Genomic DNA, 6,203 nt, shown 5'->3' with positions numbered 1-6,203 from the left:
CCCCTTGCAAAAAACAGGAGACCAAGGAAACTCCTCTCCCATCCGCATCGGATGAGAAATGGGGAGGAGACCTTTCCCATGCCGTACTGGGCTGTCAGTGGTAGTTCTCTGTGGGGCTGGAGCACCTCTCTGGCTCCGAACCAGGCAGTGGACTTGTGTTGCCAGCTGACCAGTGTCTGGTGGCCACGCAGTGTGGTCATCTCGGGCAGGGCAACAGGGCTTCTGCTGAAACACCAAAAGTCTTAAGGATGGGGATGGGGGAAAGCAGAATAGGCACATCCGGGTGGGGGATTTCAGTCCAGCCAGAGGCCTCGGGGGCTAAGTGCAGTACCTTCTCTTTTGACAGGGGTGAAGACCTCAGTGGAAATATGTGGGCTCAGTCTAGAGGTGCCCATCTTGTAGCTGCTCAATAGAGAGCCCACACTGTGGGGCAGCCATGCCAGATGTCAAGCTTGCTGTCACAGCCACTTTGCCAAAGGTGGTTCTCTGAACACCACCTCCCTCCCCTGCATTACAGTCTCTTCTCTCCCTTTCCATAAGACTTTCAAGCTGCCTGCCTTTAGCATCACTCCCCCCTTCTCCTCACACTAAGACTGTAGCTCATTCCCCTTCTCGGTAAAGACCACCCATTGCCATGGTAACATTGCCTCTTACAAAGTTGGAAGCAGACACAAAGATATGTTTCTCCCCTGCTTTACAGCCCCCCTTCCCTCCAACCCAGTAATAGGCCAGGACTTCGCTTGTAGGGAGGGGATGGAGGACTCTTGCATTTCATTTTCATTGAGGAGGAAGAAATTATTCCAACCCCTTTGCTCCACAAGTGCTGAAGCCCGTGGTCACTGTAAGAAAAGAGCTGTCATTCATGGACCACCTGGAAGTCATTGAAGGCAATGGTGTTGCAGATGGATACTGGTAGTGAAGATACTGCACTAGGAAAGAGTGTCTGCCAGTTAGAGGGGACAGGGCCCTTGGAAGACAAAAGAGGGGAACTATAACCTGTATTTCATCCACTATGAGCAGAAAAAATCTCTGCCGTGGTTGTGTTCTGCTGCTGGCTCCCTGAGCAGCTCTGGTTCTCTTCCCAGAACGATTTCTTCATCTTATAGAGATAAAGCTAATTGGCCTGTCTCCAGGACTGCTGGCACCCCTTGATGCCACAGCCATACATGAATAATGGTGTGGTACTACCTACATAGCAGTACTGGCAATTTAATACTACCCTGGATGCACCCAGGGTTCACTGCAGCCATGGCTATGACTGCACTGTGGACAACAGCTTATATTCATCAATCTCTTGTTGACTTTTCTTTTCCTTCCCTTCTCTCTTAGTTACATCTCCCTCTTCTCTCCCAGTGGATCTGCCCCAGGCCTTTGCAACTCCGAACAAAATCTTTCTTTCATCCTCCTTTTTGTATCTTTTCTTCTCTTTCACTTTGACCAAGACCTTCTTTCTCCTTGAAACCAGTGAAGGCTCTCCCATATCGCCTCATCTGTTTGTCAGTCTGGTCCCTCCCAATTTATCATTTTTGTTGTATAGTTGCCATACCAGGCTGTCACATGTTTTCTTACCTTGCTTTAAGTACTCCATAAGTCTTCACCTCTTCCACAGACTCCTCTCCCCTGAGTTAACCTTACTACCATCACCACCAAACTTCTCTGCCCTGACCTGTCTCTGTTTCACCCCACCAAGTTTTTCTAGAGGAGGGTTTATAGTCACAGTGTAATGTCTACGGCCACTCTGCTGGTGTCAAGTGCTGTGACTTGCCACATGCTACTGTACCGGGCTTTTGCACCACAGCTGTGCAGGAGAGCTCAGTGTGACCATTAGGAGCTGTTTGCAAATGTGCTGCTGAAATTGCCGATTGCCCCAAGGCAGGAGTATGTTCACAGCACCTGAGAACTGGCTTTGAACATTCCTATTTAATGCAAAGGTGTTAAAATAATATTTTTTAAAGATGTTATAATAAAATAATATTTTTTAAAGGTAGCTGGACTAAGGAGAAGAAGGATTGGTATCAATAGTGTTTATGCTTTGGCAACCCTGAGAGAGAAAATGGCATGGAAAGGACAAGAATTCTATCTTCTAATATATTTTTCAGGAAGTTGAAGAATCTGAGAGGAAAAAAGAACTGATGTCATTAAAGTGAAGAAAAGCAATAGAAACCATTTCTGATATACAAGCTGGACTCATCCCAGCATATTTCAATAAAATAAAAATAAACATGTAGGCGATTCCAGGCTTTAATTATCTTTGACAAACTCCGCTGTCAAAGTCTCTCTGATCGACTGCAAATTTTGCACCCTTCTGAGCATGAATGAGAATTAGGAGGAAAACTACAGTAAATGAGGCTGTAGCAACAACGGACTTTCCCTGAGGCTGAGAAAAGTCCACAGAGAGGAAAATCTGCCAAGCCAGAAGTGCAAAGGCACCCCTGACCCCACTGCTCTCGTCCCTACATGTTCCTCAGTGAGGAAAACTGTAAACTCAGCAACACCCATGACAATCAGCAGGGTCAAATCCAAACATGAATTTTGTTTGCAAGTCAGAGCTTGGCCCAAATCCTTCTGTAGTCCATCCGTGTTCCAGCCATTGTTCTAGTCCAAACGTTTACCAGTGCTCTGCTCAAGTCTTCTGCTTATTCTCATGGTCCTTTTCTCTAACTTTTCTTTCCATTCTAATTTTTCCTTGAGATCTTGCCAACATTCCAACACACTATGTCAGGAGCATCCACTCCATGCTAATTTTACAGTCATGATATTTTTCTTACTGTCTGGTCTCCTTCACTCTGGCATGGAGGCTGAAGCCCTGACCTTCCTGCAAAACTCAGGCATTGCCATGCCAGCTGTCCTCTGCTAGGCAGTGCTTCTCCCATGGGATTTCATTGGAATAACATGTCTTTGGTACAGAGTTCTAGTAAGCACCTTCTGCCCTCTCTATATTCACAGGGACAAACACACACCTCTACAAAAAGCAAGACAGACTTTAGTTGACCTGAATATTTCGCTGGATGTTCTATTGACTATAAAGTAAAGCCAAGGATTTATGAGTCCCTTATTTTGTGTAAAGTGAGATTAATTCAAGTTTTTTTGGACACTACTGTTATTTTCCCATAGTAGTTTTTCTTCCTTGTAACAGATAGGCCACAATCCCGTGAGAAAAGCCTCCCAAGAAACAGGATACCTTTTCTTCCCATGAAATGCTGTTGCTTGGCTCCCTAGCCTAGCTAGAGTTCAGATGGCTGTTGCTCTCCCAGGACAGTGAGCCTGGCAGTGTCCAGCTATAGCTACTGATTTTTAAGCAGGACATACAGGTCTTGTATTTAATTCAGATGGGCTCTGCTCCTCCGCTCACCAGCTAGAAATTCCTTAGCACAATCCATATTGTCCTGGATTCCTAGGATACCTCTCTCATGTACAGAGGACAAACCTACATCATACAGTCTGAGCCTCTTCCCTCAGTTAGGATGAGCCAGCACAGTTCTGGAGCTTCCAGAGGGGCTGTGCTGATTTACACCAGTCAAGGAATGAGTCCCCTCGATGCAGTGCCAGCCCTTAACTACATAACAGATCTCCTGGGCTGCATGGAAAGATCACAGTCCCCCTTGGGCTGCCTTCTTCACTTCTGATTCCTCGTGAAATTGTTACGACTGGAGGAAAGTTGCCACTATCAAAAGGCACGTATTACCCACAATACTCTTTCTAGCTTTGACAAACTTCTTCCCTCCCATGTTGCTCAGACAAGCTCCCAGACATAACAACACACTTTGGCCCCTTCTGTCAGCCTTTTCAGAGCTACCCTGGGAACCTGCAGAGCCCCTGGGTAAACAGCAGTGTAAAATATTCAGTCATCACTGGGCAAAAAGTCCGCTGTGCTCTGCAGGAGAGAAACCATTCAGCTTGTGGCACCCCCAAAAGCATGGAGAAACTGCACATCCATCACAGGGATACCTGTTCAGAAGAGCAGTGTCTAAAAGACACTGTCTTTTTCCTTATCACCTCCTCCCATCCTGTATCACTGACTTCCTCAGAGCTGCCTTTCCTCTCTACCTTGCCTTCTCTTATGCAAAGACCTTGAAAAGGCATTGGACTGTCCAGTTGTTGATTCTGTAACTCGATTCTTCAGGATAGATCAGATATAGCTGTTTCCTGAGAATAATATTTTTGGCTTGTAAAATAACCATTTGGCTTGTTCTGATCCGAGTGGCAGGTGCATCTCTGAACAGCATGAAAAGATTTCAAGGTCGGGCTGTGATACTGCTTCTTCTGTGCTCCTCTTCACATTGAAAAAGGCCAAAAATGCCTTTCTGTTCCCAGGCATTATCTCTTCACATACCTAATTATAAATAATATAGAAAATTGAGACTTTTCTGGAGGCTTACAGCAGAAGAACAAGAAGCAACAGAACAAGTTGTAGCAAGAGAAAATATAATTAGATATTAGGAAACATTTTTACACAATGAGGGTGGTCAAACACTGGAACATGCTGTCCAGAGATTGTGTAATGTCCAGTCCTGGAGATCTTCAACTGGACAAAGCCCTGAGCAACTAGATCTAGCTCTGAAGGTGGATCTAACATAAAGATTTGCCATGCTTTGAGCACAGGCTTGGACCAAATGACCTCCAGAAGTGCCTTGTAACCTAAATTATTTTATGAGTCATGAATCTGTAATTGCAGGAGCAAGCTGTGCTTCCCTTTGTCACAGTACCCTATGTATTACTCTGCAGCAACTTCAAAATCTTCTCTGCCAATTCATGATGTCTCAGTCTTGAATCACTAGGAGACCCCTATTAAAGAAGCCCAGGTGACTCCCAGCAAAGCAGAAACTTAAGAGACTGCTCTGACAGTCCCCATTGCACACCCTCAAACCACCTGAGCAAGTCAGAGCAGGGAATGACAGTCTAGACGGGCAACACCTCCTGCACAGGGAAGAAGAACTGTGTGGGTCATGCTGCCCATTCACACGTCTCTTCTAATGAAGAGACCAATTGCCTGCATCCTTTCCTAGTGAACTCCTGTGACACTGTAGTGTTTTAGATATATCTAAAGGCTCCTCTTCACAGGAAAGAAATGTCTAACATATGGGGCACCAGGTCCCAGAGCCACCTCATTCTTAGGATTATTTTGGAGGGACACTCCCTGATATTCAAAAGGAGAGGAAAAAGACAAAGGTTAAGGGCTCCATTAATGCCTGTTGGTCATGTAGAAAATCCCTCCATGGTTGCTCTTTGCTGTTGCTTAAATCTACTCCCCTTTCTTACTCTTCCTACTCTTCAAAAAGGAGCCAGATTACCCCAGAGAGTGATGATGTCCTACATCCCAATGTGCCTAAGTTTTGGAATTCCTTAGTATCACATTTTGCTTAGGTTGCCATGCTGAAGAAAAAAAAATATTGCTGCCCACTCCTCGGTATCTCCAGAGCACTTGTCTCCAGGAGGAGCTGTAGAAGAGCCAGGAAAAGCAGGGAATGCTAGATGTTTGAAAGGTTCCTTGGGTATGGAAAGCAGCTACCATTTGGGATTTGGACACAGATGCAGATGAACACACATATGTGCATTTATGTGTACACCCCCTTTCCCAGTCAGCAGCATGTAGTTTGTTTCCCCACTGCAACAAACATCCTGCTGGAAACTGTGGGTGCTGCTGAGCAAGCAGTAAAGCCCCAGATAAATTGGCAACTATGGCAACTGGTAGAGGGACAGAAGCACCAAGCTGGCTTTCTCCACAAAAACTGCCATTTAGCCACTGACTTCTGAACCTGATCTCCAGGGAGATTTATGAAATACCTTCAAAGAAGAAGCTGGGAGCTAGACTCCACAGTACTTCTGGATGGCAAAGCTCATTGACTCCATAAATGCACTATTTTATGACACAGTATTCCTTATTTCTCACTACTTCTCATCCCTCACCTTTCTACAGGTGCTAACCACCTTTTTCTCAAACTGCCCAGTTGATTACCAAACCCAAACTAAAGTCAAAACATTTGTTCTCAGACAGTCCTTTCCAGGAGTTTGCTGGTTTTGATTCAAAATTGAAAAAGAGGCTTTTGTGTCTGTAAGTTTTCCCAATTTTTTTCAAAACATGTGACTGGTTCAAAAGAAATTGGTTCTCCCCACAAGCCTATCTGCTTCACAGCTGGTAGAGCTTGGTGGTTGTGCCAGTGCTATTGCTACTGCCATGGAGAGGCTGTGCTTGCCAGAGGAGA

Source organism: Lichenostomus cassidix, chromosome 3 (assembly GCF_008360975.1).
Source record: "Lichenostomus cassidix isolate B80296 chromosome 3, HeHo_3.0, whole genome shotgun sequence".
In the NCBI taxonomy this organism is placed as follows: Eukaryota; Metazoa; Chordata; class Aves; order Passeriformes; family Meliphagidae; genus Lichenostomus; species Lichenostomus cassidix.
The sequence above is the reverse complement of the archived record's forward strand: the minus strand, read 5'-3'. Positions refer to the sequence as shown.